Source organism: Lichenostomus cassidix, chromosome 4, assembly GCF_008360975.1.
Source record: "Lichenostomus cassidix isolate B80296 chromosome 4, HeHo_3.0, whole genome shotgun sequence".
Lineage (NCBI taxonomy): Eukaryota > Metazoa > Chordata > Aves > Passeriformes > Meliphagidae > Lichenostomus > Lichenostomus cassidix.
This window is the reverse complement of record NC_139484.1, coordinates 24,347,001-24,358,725: the sequence shown is the minus strand read 5'-3', so window position 1 is coordinate 24,358,725 and position 11,725 is coordinate 24,347,001. Positions and strand designations below refer to the sequence as shown.

Below are 11,725 nucleotides of genomic sequence, written 5' to 3'. Positions count from 1 at the left end.
CTCCTAGCAGGTAATGCTGGAGAGACAACCCTCCTGCACCAACCTCCTTTTGCTCAATCTTCTGCCTCTCTTGGGACCCCACAAGACCCATAGGATTGAGTTAGGAAGATGGAGGAAGAGGGGAAAATACCCTACTCTGGACACAGAAAGAATTTCTAGAATGTTTACAAGACAGCAACCAGGTGCCTTTGCAGGTCAGGCTGGATAGGTTTCAGCTGGGCAGAGGTTTCCCATCTTCCTTGAGGATTTTCAGCTGCAGCAGTGCAGTGCCGTGCAGAGGTTGAGCTGTGAGGAGAGGCTTCATCGGTGTGCCAGGACAGGTTAGTTGGTTTTTACTGTTGCTTTTGTAGTAGGAACCCCTTGTGAGTCCTGTGGGGTGGTGGAAAGGTGGCTGTTTCTCTCTGTGCCATTGAACTGACCTAAGCAGCTGTCCTCAAGGCTTGCTCCAGCAGGACAGACCCAAGAGGGGCTGAAATTTGGCCTAAACCTGGATTTTGCTCTGCATTTCTAAAGTTCAGGTTTTGTCCTCTTACATCTATGTAAATTATTTGGGCCCTTTCAGTGTTTGGGTATGACACAGAGGGGAAGTTAGCCAGACATTACACTTTATTTCCTTTCTCACCCCATCTTTTGACATTTTTAAAGTGATTGACTGGAAGGAGTATAAAGAGGATGCATTAATATTTAACTATGCTGCGACAAATAATTGATGTTTTTAAAGTTTTCTTTCATTCAGACTTGTCTGGAGTTCTCTAGCCTAGTTTATTTTTGATTATAGAAATTCATTTCAGTTAAATCATTCTAGTATCAGCAGGATCTGCCCACATTTGGCTAGACTAAATAGCTCTAGAAACCACAGTGTTTTTTCCAATTGCTTTGAATCAAAGTTGCATTAACAAAAAAAAACTTTTGCTGGAATTGGCCTGGATCTTATTAATGCAGAAAAGTTGTATTGAGGGGTCTTTAATGTGTAGCTGTGATGCTGTGCTAGTTACAGGTTTATCTTAGTTTTGATAAAAGTCTTCGGATTCTCTAGTTTTCCCTCTTACAGTCTTGTTCATGCTCATGACTTGGAAGCTTCTATCTGTCCTTTTCTTTTGCCACTCTCTTGATCAACAGTGTCCTTTAGTTCCTTTGGTGCTCTGCAAAATCTTATCTTTTGGCAGGTAAAGCTAACAGGTCAGAAATGAGAAAAATCTGTCTTATTTTTTGAAACAGCTGCATTTATGTTGTTGATACATCTGCTTTTAGTGAATGGCTTCATACTGCTACATAAGACATGTTACATTCATTTTATGAATCCTTCATGGGTCTTGTCTGATCTTGTAATTGTATATGCCATCAAACATTGAGGGCATCTTGAGGAGAAGGGGGAAGTTGCAGGGTTGTAAAATTGGGGTGGTCTTTGGGTTTTTTGTTGCTGTAATATTGGTTTGTGAATTACTCCAACAGTGGAAAGGGAGGTACAAGTTGATTTCAAGGTTGTTTTCTGCACAGCTCTTCAAGACAGAATTGGTAAAATACCTCAGAGTCAGTGAGAAGGACCTTTGAGTGACACTGAAAAGTGTTTTAAATCTATGCATAACATTACAGTCTTGTAAGTCATGTCGATGTGTGTAAAGGTGATAAAAGCATTCTGTAGATTTACAAGGCTATTTTTCAACACCGGGTCATGCTTTGGATCCTCCTGCTCCTGCCAGTAGTTGCATTCAAGTATTGTGATGGATTTGCAGGACTCCATCTTATCTCTTAAGATCAACAGCCAGATGTCCTGAGTCAGAGCATCCCCATGGTTGTGTATTTATTAGTGTATTTTCTTTGAAATTGTTTTTGTCATTCTTGGTAAATGAGGGTATTTTCTATGGGCTGATCTTCACAAGTCTCATATGTTTTATTTGTGTGTCTGATTCATTCCTGTATGAGAATGCATTAGTTTATTAGTTCCTATAAGTATGTATTCGTAACTTGCATCCCATGTGTTTCTCCTGTTGGTGGTCCTAATTTTGGAAACGCAGAAAGTTTTTTTTACTGCTTCATGCCACTGCAGATCATATCCTGTATCTCTTGAAATGGTTCCTCCTCCTCTTGTATGGTTGTTCCTGCTTTAATTGGCTAAAGTACCAAATTAATACACTGTAACACTTTAAAAATTTATTCCAGGTGAGAAATAAATAACTTTTGCTTTCTTTGAGACCACATCTGTAGTGTGTTTGTGTATCAACAGATTGAATTCAGGATCTTGTCATGCAAAAATTATTATAAAATTCTTCAAGTTGTCTTATCTTTACGGACTCCTGTTTCAGCATAAATAATCTTCAACATAGTGCTGACTATCTGAGCTGGTGCTCAGAGAGAGTGACATACTAGATGGAAAGTGTCTAAAGTAACTTGCTTTAAAATATATATTACATTGTCTCTTGCTAAGTACAATATTCTTATCTCTGGTTATTCCTTTTAACATAGGTTTCAGGTTGGGAAAAGGCATGAGAATCATCATGCTCTGTACTTCATGACATGTCATAGCATTGGCTCTGTCTTAGGCTGGCAGCGTAATGTGGCCAATTACCCTGGAATTAAATTCTGCCCTCTTGCAAAGCAGTCCTATATCATGCTGGCAAATGTGTCCCTGCACAAGAAATACATGAAGTGAAATTTTCTCTGTGGTAACCTTAACATTTCTAAGAGATGATCAATTCAGATGGAGCAAGCAGGAATCCCTGTGTTCAAGGAAATTAGCTGGGGTGTGGGAATGTTTCTTGTGCCCCCCATCATGTAAAGGATGTGTTGTGGTTTTCTTGGGAACTGGCTGAAACAGCAGCTTTTTGCAAGGGAGCTGGATCTGAGTCTAAAAGGACAGCTGCTATGAGAACACACATGGCACCTGCAGAGCACTGCTCTTCAGTTTTCTCCTTTGTTAAAAAGATCAAAATGACTATTTCTTAGTTTTAATGTAAATACACCTCTATATTCTTTCCTTGTTTGCACAAAGTTCATGTTAGCATCAGAACCTCTATCCATGTTGCTGCAAATTAGGACTCTGAATCCACCTGTTTCCTGCACCCACTTTCCCTCATGAAGCATCTGGAACCAGATTTGGATTTGTTACTTGGAACTTCCCGAGAGGACAAAGAGGTCAGACTTGGATAAAAGGGAACCATAATTGGAAAAGTGGAACTGAAAAGTTCTAGCCAAAACATTTTTGGGGGGGAAAAAAAAGAATCCTAGTGGTAGGGGGGGAAAAAATCCTAGTGATGAGATATTTTGTACTGTGGAATAGTTTCTCCTGATTAAATTCTGTTATTGAGGTTTTGCTTTATTTAAATAATAGCTCTGAAGAGTTCTACACCTCACATGTATTAATTATCTAGATGCTGAAGTGAGAAATTGTTCCTGCATTTTAACAAGACCTTTTTCCATTAAAAAAAAAAAAAAAGCCTGCAGTTAAACATCAGTAGTATGATCTTTCTGAAGATTTGGTTCAGGAAAACAAAAGAAAAAATAGCAGCTGTCATGGCAATAATGGGTTTGACTTTTATAGTAAGGAAAAAACAGTTTCTGTGTCCACATTCTGTGGGCTGTATTTTTCTTTTTCCTCTCACGGTCATGACTTGCATGCTACATGCTGTAAGCAGTCCAACCTCACTAACAAACCACACTTTGTGATTGATCTAGGAGTTTCTTCTCCAATGTCATGTATAATAGGAGCAGGGGAATAAAGCACACTAATCTCCAGCTGAATTTGGCATATTTTCCCAAAAAATGCTTTTATTTTCCTTTGGACCCCCATAAAAGTCAAGTTTATATAATAATGAACTCCAGGAAGGAGCTGGAGCTCATTTACTATTTGAATAGTACAAAACCTTTCATAATAGGTTGACATTATTCAATGTGCAGAGAAACGGAACTGGTATAAAACTGCTTTTTTTTCATAAATACTTCAGTTGTTTGTTACCATGAGAAGAAGAGATTAATGTACAAATTGTTCATCTTTCCTATTCACAATTCCAGGACTTTTATTCCACTTGTCTCTAGCTACTGTGTGCAATTACTGTGCAGACTGCCAGGAAGAGAGAAATAACTTGTCCTGCAATTAACAGTGGCAGGTTGAATGGAAAGTATTATGAAGAAAACATTTCCCAGCCATCCTTCTGCAGAGCACACAAGTGTGATGAGGGAATGGCACATCCATTCTGCAGCCTGTGGTAAGCAGAAATATTTATTTGAAACAACCTGCTTAGGGCAAGAAATAATCCTTTACAAAATTTAGCTCCCTTATGTAATGCAAAGCAGCTAGCCTGGAACTCCTGGATTTACCATGCTCTAAATTGACACACAGCATTTTCCAATATGTTCTTGCCAGATTATTGTATTCTAAAGTTTGATTAAATCATTTATCTTTTGTTTAAAAAAAAATTAGTATGACATCATTTAGTGGAACAAGAAGATTCAATTTGTATTTTTCAATGAACTGTTTTAATCTGCAGGACAGAACATCATTAGATTTACATCCTTTTCAGAGAACAAGTAATCTGTACATAGTTTTCCTGTGCTCAGAGTCCCTGCATCAAATAACCTAAATTATTGAAGATCCACAACCACCTCTAATTATTTATTTCATTCCTTTGACTAATTAATGTTTGTTTGTTGATGTTCCAGTTTGTTAGAGTACCACCCCAAATGTGTGGAAATGGCAACATTCCAGGTTTTTTGGAAACATTCTCTTAGCATCACCTTTATTCCTCAAATGCTTTTATTATTCTATAAAAAACTCACACAAGGGATACATCTTAGCTACACCTTAACATGTCTGGTCCCTGAAAAACAGTTATAGGTCCATTTTGTTGTTCAATCTACCTAACTGCCAGTCACACTGAAAAAAAAACTAAATTAAAACTAGTAATGATTCATCAAAAAAATTTTTAGCAAAATAAAGACAATGCAATGGCTCATCTCCAAAATTTTAATTGTCCTTGCAGCTGTTGTTTTTACTCTGTTTCCTTTTTTCAAAGAATATTGTATCTGCAAATATGACACTTCAGGAAGACTCAGGAAGCAGTGACTCCTCACTTACTAAGAAGTCTCTGCTTTTCCATGAATAAATGCTATCCTGTCTTCAGAACAAAATCTGCTTGGATGTGTACACATCAGAAAATATGAGTAATGAAAAGCCAAGAACAAATGTGGATGCATCCCTAAGTGAAGAGAATGAGTCTAACACATCTTATCTGATGTTTTCTTTATCTCTTGGGACCTGAATATTATTGTTATCAAATCTATATTCTTCTCTTTGGTTATTGCAAGAGTAATTGCTCAGCAACTGAACTGGAGATTATTTATCTTGTGCATGGCTTTTGTGGTTTTACTTTGCTTTTGGAGATCTTTTCTGGGTTTGTTGCTAGTTTGAGGGAAAGGTGTGCAACAAATAATTTATTAGAGATGGATCTGAAAATCAAAATCTTGCATATATTCTTAAGTACTAGAGCCTGTATTTGCCTTTCTGCTGCGTAGGACCACATCTGGTCAAGTGTATTGGAAAAAATTCTTGTAAAGCTAAACTTTATGATTTGTTCAGAATTATGTTCTGAAATAAATGGCCTCATTTTGGTCAGTTCCAGGCCTATACCAGTAACATTTTCTTGAAAACAGACCTGCTTAATCTCCATTAATGTGGAGCAATGTGGGGAGAAATAAGCACGCAAGTGGCTGGGGTGGGGGAGTAGAAACAAGACATGGCACAAGAAGCAGAAGTCAGAGGGCATCATATGCCTGATTGGCTGAGCTCCAAGAAAGAGTAGAAAATAAAGACTTTAGTGAAATTTCAATATTTATGTCAGATTAATAAAATGGAGCATAGGACCAAAGTATCAGCAGTATAACTTGTACCTAAACCTATCGTCTTGCCTACTTATGGTTTTAGAGTAGTCCAAATTGTAGTTGAGCTGCTCAGGTAAAATAGAATATGGTCTTGCACCCTCTTTAGACATTAATCTAGCTGAGTGCATTCTCTTCAGTTTATCTTCTTGGGCATCTTACACTTGTTTTTCTTATATTTTTCAGTAGTTTGATTTATTAATTTGTGTTCTGCTTATCTGTATGTCAGACGATTAACCACAAGAAAAATGATACAAGTAGAGTCTGGATTTAGCAACCTACCCACGTAATGCGTTTCCAAAGGTTTTCACTCTTAGTCTAATTCTGTGTCACTGACTTGAATCCTTAGCAGCATCTGTAGTGTTCAGAAGGGGAGCTGCTTGAGGGTTTTGTTTTACTAAATTCAATGGCATTTATGGATCTGTAAATTCTGCCAGCTGACTGAAAAATTTTCTTTTACACATCTTTCCCATAGATGTTCACAGTCCTTCTGGTTGGTCGGGAATGCATCAGGCATTTCATCTTTCGCAGAGAGTTTGGAAAATTCTCACGTATGATGGCTGTTCTAAATAGACAGAATTTGGGGGCACTGTCTTGTCTTGACTGTGGTATAGTTGCAAAAATTAGTTGTAAACAAAATGTTTGTTTCTGGTTTTGAGAGCATGTTAAAATGATATGCACCCCTTCTCTGAAGATTTTTGTTGGGTAGTAGCAGCTGAGGAACAAGAGGATCTTCCGTGTTTGTAGCGGATTTCCTGTCATTCACCATTTTCCATTGAATGTTTGTGATTTTCCCTATATCTTTGAACGTGCAATTTCAGCTGAATATGCTTTGCATAATTTATTAGCCTGATTCTTTGTTTAGTTGCCCTGTGGAAGAGGGTCAGCAAATACAATTGTAATGGCTCCTGAGGAATCTCTTTGACGATTGAATAGTTCCAGAGTGGCACAAACCATTCTTTCATCCCTCGAGTCCTCCTACTCTGTGTGTTTCCAGTGTACAAGGAACACAGTTTTATTACTTCTGGGATTCAGCTATTCTGTTTTCTGGAGCAACTTTATTCCATAGCATATTTCTGCTTTTAATTAAGCATTTGCAGCCTACACATAGAAGAGGAATAATTGACTGTCCTTCCCTTTCCATTTACACTTCCTAATGGATATACATTCAGCATAATAAGCTGACAGTATGTTTTTTCAATTGAATTCAATGACAGAGACCAACAGGCAGAGTGTAGTTGTACCATAGAGAGCGGTAAAATTAAATTTCTGAAGAGATAAAGAAAAATAAAACATGGAAGAAGTATAGGCATGAATGAATTAATTAATGAATCTGATCAAACACTGAGTATTTCCCTTTCTAAAGAGAATTTTAACAAGGTGTAACTGTATTCAATACATTTATTAATAACTTGTGTTAGTTGGTCTAGGGATGTTAATATGTCACTGTTGCCAGTTTAGCATGCAGGTGTGTTTTAAAATATAAGTTATATGCTAGAATGTGTAAGAGTGAAGTATCATATGGAAAATATTAAAGGCCTTTATAGAAACCTATGATGCTGTATCATTTAGAATAATTCTTTGAGCTAGTTATCTTGTGGAAAAAATTACTTGTGCAAGTAAAAGAAATTAAAATGGAAAGGCTAGAATTGTTTCCTTAGACAAGAGGGGGAAAGCTGCCATAAAACAGTAAAAAAAGGTTTCAGAGAGAGTAGTGCAACAAGGGCACATTCATGACAATTCAAAGGAGCAAATTCAAAACTGATGAAAAGAAATAAAAACAGAATGTGTGGTTAGACTGGGAACTCCACCATAATAAGGCAAAGAAAGCAGGAATTGAGTGAGAGTCAAAAAAGGAATGGAATGTTTTATATAGATGAAAAATGAATTTTCTGAACTGGTTTTAGTAACTGTAAAAGTTCTGTTTGTTCTGTTTCCTGTTCCAGAGATTATTTGAAATTTTGTATGAAAGAGTAAATGGATGAAAAGACCCTGGGAGCATGAACCTTAACTGGAACACAGCACTGCTATCTATATGTCCAGCTATTGTTTTTTCTTTTTGTATGTCTGGATGTGTTCTTTACTAAAGAGAGGTCCAGGTTAAAAGGGTGGCCAGATGGCTCTTTTTTCCCCATTGGCTCCTAATTTATGTGGTATGACACTTTGCTGGGAGGTGGAAAGTAGAAGTTTGAATCCTCTCAGTCTAATGAGTGAATTTAAGAAAGGTTTCCCAATTCATTTGGTAATTTATCTAACTTTTTTTCTCTTTTGTAGTAGGCAGAAAGCATTCATCTTCTATGCAAAATATTTTAAATCTGTTAAAGTCTCTGAAACTCTATCTTTTGCAGCAGGAGTGGACTTCAGGTTTTGTGAATGAAAGGCCTTCTGCTGTTGGTTCAAATCTGAGTACATGAGAGGAATTAAAAAGAAAACCAGAGTGTAAAGTGTTCCTAAGTTTAGATTCTGTCTTAGGGCTGAGACAGAGGAGTAGATGCTGTGTGTAGTACCTGTGGGTGTCCAGAGCTGCTATGTGTTATCTGCCCATCTCATGAGCAGACACTTTTCCTGTGTACATTTTACTCAGGGTTTTGGACCAACCTGCTCTATGAGGGGCTGGTGACTGTAAATGTCAGGATACTGATCTACTGGATTTTGGGTCCAATTCTCCATTTCAAAGTCACCTGCTAAGTAGATACTGCAACAAAACTTAAATTAGCATTCTGCTCTTCATGTGCTATGACACTGAAACCAAAGTCATAAAGCAATTGATTCCTCTTAATCAAAATAAGGTGAAGTCCTTGATATATATATAATCCAGTCCAAATTTCAACATACTTACTGGCAGTCTTGCATTGATTTCAGAGACTGTTGTACAACATAATGATACAGGAATAAGAGAAAAATTACACTAACATTTTCCAAATTAAAGACAAAATAAAAATTCATATTTTAATATTTTTTACTCTCATGGTAATAGAAGTTATTATAGAGTAGAATGGTCTCCATAGACTCTTGTTAGGTTTTGTGCTGCACAAACAAGGCAGCAATGAAAAAATCAGGATCTCAATTCACTTTGTCTTATTGCATTTTCCTGGAATATTATCTTTTAAGTTAGCTTTAAACTACGAAAATTATAGCTTCTAGCTATAAAATGCCTTCAGTCAAACACCTAAATTTACAACAGTGATGTCTTTTATGTAATCACCTTCTTCCCTGAGCTAATTGTTTTGTCATATAACAACATGGCTGGGGTTACACTTCAAGCACAAATAAAAAATACTGGAGACAGATTTAAAAAAGGAACCAAACATCAAATTAATCAAACAGCAATGTGAATAAAATAAGAGCTCCATTTGGGAGTTTGCACATTTCTGCAGCCTCAGGGCTGCAGTATACATTTCTGTCAACACTGTTTATGTGAAAAATAGCATCGACATAATGTAATTGGTACAACAGTGTAGCAGTTACACAGTGGTTTATGATCACTTAATCTTAAAAAATAAAATGGAAAGCTTAAGATATTTTATTTGGACAGTCCTGTTACATATGATACACCAATTTTTGTCATGTAGATTTTGGTGTCTGTCTGTGATCACCCAAAAATACCAGTGTTTTGTGAACCTCTGACTGGTAACCAGCACATTTCAGGCTCATCAAGAGCAGGGTGGGTGAGCTTGTGCCCAGGGTTTGTAGTCAGATTTCAGGGATCCTAAATGTTCATCAACTCAGCAGAAAACCGAGTGGGAAAAAGACAGCCCATGCCAAAATCTTAGTCTTTGGTACAGAATATTCAGAAAGTAATGCTATTTTTATTATGAGCTTGTTATCTAGTTAATTTTGGATTTCTCTTTCAAATTTAAATATTAGTGAAGAAAGTGGTGTGTTCAAAGATGGGTAAAAAGGAGCAGGATTGTTGTTTCAGTTTGGGTTTTGTTTTTTTTTTTTTAAATTTAATCATCTGACTAACTACTGTCATTTTTCTTCATATCAACTAAAAAAAAATATTTTTCAGTTTCTTTCCTATATTCTAGTGGGTGATTTCTGTTTGATTGATTTGGGGGATTTTCTTTTTTTTTTTCTGTTTGGTTGTTGTTTTTTTGGAGAGCTGACTTTTTATTTTCTTGTTTTCTTTTAACCACCACTTTATGTCATTATCTACAATTTGGTATAGAACTTGTCTCATAAAAATAATGGCAATCAGAAAATCATCCCTTTTCAAAAAGGGTTATTTAGCAATTTATTCTTATTGGTTTTACATTTTTGTATGAAACCAATTACAACTGGTTCCTAAAAAGCAAGACTTGGAGATTGCAAAACTCAAGGTGTAAATAGTGCATCCTAATTGGTGTTCATCTCTTGCTCTTCTCATTTATTTTTAATCCTACTTCATAATGTGGGTTATGAGGTGTAATTTACCCCTTCAGTGATATGAATCCCAGTCTTTCCTTCTTTAAATGTTCTCTCAACACCAAAAGAACTGATGGCTTTATCATTCAAAGCATATTCCCTTGCCTGCCTTATGTTCCTTATAACATATTTAATCTGTTTTACACCTCCTTCTCCACACTTTCATTAATCTTTATAAAAGCGGGCTCTGCCCCAAACAGCTTTCCCACTGCTCCAGAAAAAAAAAAGGAAAAACTTTTTCTTTTCACTAGGGTTGTCTTTTTCTCCCATACAAGTGAAAAATAAGAGTATCACATTCTAAAGTTTTGTATTTTAGGGGAATTCCTGAAAAGCACAGAAATTTTCCTTTTAGAGTCTCCTTTTACTAAAATTTATCCCCTGTCATTAGTGAAGCACACTAGAGATAGCAAGAATATATGTATGCAGTCATACTTTTTGACAATTACATTGATCTTATTGAGTACCTATGTAATTCTTAGCTGGCAAAAAGGGGCACATGTGCTGCTCCATTTTTTTTCATGGTATCACATCCAAACACCTCCTTACCATTACCCACATTCTGCTATTTTTGGTGCGGTCCTGTTTCACTAATTGCACTCATTACTTGGCCAGCTGTTGAGGGATTAGGGAGACAGTTAGGACTGTTTGTCAACTATGTTTTATTTTTGTCTATAGAAAGCACATGTGTCATACAGAATTTTCAATACATTATTTACATTTTTTTTAAAATGGCAGGCTCATTATATTTGCAGTGGATTGTAAATGCTGGAAACATGTTTTTAATATACAGCAATAATATATTACATTAGAAATTCATATTTCTTTCCGCGTGCATGCTTGAGGAGCTGAATGGACACTCTATACATCAGGATTCCCCACTATCCACATTCCAGTGTCCCAGCCAGGCACATATGCCTGATTTGGCTGTTTCCTATAGGTGCACAATGCTGGGGCTGAGCGAGGTGCACATATATCCAGTTGGATGTCACCCTGGCATTAACACAGGTATGTGCATGGAGACATGTATCACTTTCTGCTCAGCTGGAAATTGTGCACTCTACCTCAAAAACGTTCTTTGTTTATTTATTTTGTCTCCAAGCAGACAGTCTGATTTTTCACTGTTCCTTTTAGAACTTGGTCCATAGTTTTCTTTGCTTAAAGCATGTACAAATGCTCCCTTGTTCCATAAGGGAGAAGCTGAAAAGGCACACTAGTTCACTTTATCCTAAGCCCTTCAAGAGTTTCACTGGGAGAAGGGTGGTCCATTTGTAGTAAATAACATGCAAATGTTGCCTTTTTTTCAGTGTGCAGTCTATTTAAGTGAAGCACATTTATTCTTTGGTTTGAAATTGCTGAGAGAACGGTTCAAAGAAAAGCTTTTGGCTTATAAGTTGTTTCCAAATAATATATTTAAATTGTCTTTCACTATGCATTATTTATGAATTGG

The 11,725-nt window shown here is 36.6% G+C and overlaps 1 long non-coding RNA gene across 1 annotated transcript in view; it reads left to right on the top strand.

Moving 5' to 3' along the window:
- Nucleotides 1-276: 276 nt before the first annotated feature.
- LOC146438074 (uncharacterized) overlaps nucleotides 277-11,725 on the top strand; it is a 42,911-nt gene continuing 31,462 nt past the window's right edge. Inside the window, exon 1 of the long non-coding RNA XR_014851658.1 lies at nucleotides 277-320. This is a non-coding gene — a long non-coding RNA (uncharacterized LOC146438074). The remainder of the gene's footprint in view (nucleotides 321-11,725) is intronic.